Raw genomic sequence first — 1,998 nt, forward strand, 5'->3', positions numbered from 1 at the left:
AGGCTGACGCTGGTACGTCTCTCCTTGCTCGACTCGCGGAGCGAGGGTTGGGGCCTTATTTTGAGGCCGATGGATTTTTATCGGGCGTCAGCTGGATTTTGTTTTTTTTAACTGGAATTGTTGCGACGGGGGGTGGGGGGGGGGCAGGCCTCCCTGCCTAGCGAGTTTAATCGGACCAGCACATGTCGCTGCGGAGATGAGGAATGTAAACTGAGCGGATTTGAGGTGCCCCGCCCTGTACACTGGCTCGCAGAGAGAGAGAGAGAGAAAGCGAGAGATAGCGAGTGAGCTGAGGTTAGAGGAAAGACTGCTGTGTTTATGTTTTGCTTGGAAAGATATCATTTGGTTGCCATGGCGGCGGCTGGGTGGTGATTTGAGAGCCCGGGTTGGAAGTTGGATTCCCGTGTCAGGCGTGGGCCCTCTCTCTCTCTCTCTCTCGCTCTCTCGCTCTCTCTCTGAGTCAGAGGTCGTGAGTTCGAGCCCAACTCCAAAGACTCGAGGCCCCACCCCAGGCCGGCTGCTACAGGCTTGGAGGGCCGAAGGGCCCGTTCCTGTGCGGCAATGTTCTTTGACACTCCCGCTGCTAGTACCGAGGGAGTGCCGCACTGCGATTCCGACATTACGACAGTGATGACCCGTCTAACAGTACTGCATCGGTCGTTGACGAGCTTAGGGATGTCCGGGGCAGCGCAAGGCCCCCAGAGTTGTTTTATTCATCCATTCACAGGACCTGGGCGTCGCTGGTTAAGGCCCGGCATTTGTTGCTCATCCCTAATTGGGAAGGTGGTGGGTGAGCCGCCATCTTGAACCCGCCGCAGTCCCCGTGTGGTGTAGGTACACCCCCAGTGCTGTTAGGGAGGGAGTTCCCAGGATTTTGACCCCAGCCACAGTGAAGGAACGGCCAATATATTTCCGAGTCGGAGCGGCTCGGAGGGGGGGGAACTTGCGGGCGGTGGCGTTCCCCGTGCGTCTGCTGCTGCCCTCGTCCTTCTAGACGGTAGAGGTGGCGGGTTCGGAAGGTGCTGTCGAAGGCGGGTGGCTGCGGCGCGTCTTGTAGACGGTGCGCACGGCCGCCGCTGGGCGTCGGGGGTGGAGGGGGCGAATGTTTGCGGTTAGCGTGTCGATCGAGCGGGGCTGCTTTGTCCTGGATGGTGTCGAGCTCGAGTGTTGTTGGGAGCCGCGCTCATCCAGGCGAGTGGAGAGTATTCCCTCACACTCCTGACTTGTGTCCTTGTAGATGGTGGACAGGCTTTGGGGGGAGTCAGGAGGTGAGTTACTCTCCGCAGGATTCCCAGCCTCTGACCTGCCCTGGTAGCCACAGTATTAATGTGGCTGGGCCCAGCTCAGTTTCTGGTTAATGGTGACCCCCAGGATTTTGACACTGGGGGGATTCAGCGATGGTAATGCCAAGAGGTGATGGTTAGATCCTCTCTTGTAGGAGGTGGGCATTGCCTGGCACTTGTGCGGTGTGAATGTAACTTGCCCCTTGTCAGCCCCGAGCCTGGATATTGTCCGGGTCTTGCTGCATTTGGACAGGGACTGATTTAGTAGCTGAGGAGTCGCGAATGGTGCTGAACATGGTGCAGTCATCCGCAAACATCCCCACTTCTGACCTTGTGATGGAGGGAAGGTCATTGATGAAGCAGCTGAAGATGGTCGGGGCCTAGGACACGACCCTGAGGAACTCCTGCAGTGACGTCCTGGAGCTGAGATGATTGACCTCCAATCGCCACAACCATCTTCCTTTGTGCCGGGTCTGACTCCAACCAGCGGAGAGTTTCCCCCCTGATTCCCACTGACTCCAGTGTAGCTCGGGCTCCTTGATGCCACACTCGGTCAAACGCTGCCTCGATGTCGAGGGCAGTCACTCTCACCTCACCTCTGGCATTCAGCTCTTTTGTCCATGTTTGAACCAAGGCTGTAATGAGGTCAGGAGCTGAGTGACCCGGGAGGAACCCAAACTGAGCGTCCGTGAGCGGGTTATTGTCCGAGTAAGTG

The sequence above is a fragment of the Scyliorhinus torazame genome, chromosome 24 (assembly GCF_047496885.1).
Source record: "Scyliorhinus torazame isolate Kashiwa2021f chromosome 24, sScyTor2.1, whole genome shotgun sequence".
Lineage (NCBI taxonomy): Eukaryota > Metazoa > Chordata > Chondrichthyes > Carcharhiniformes > Scyliorhinidae > Scyliorhinus > Scyliorhinus torazame.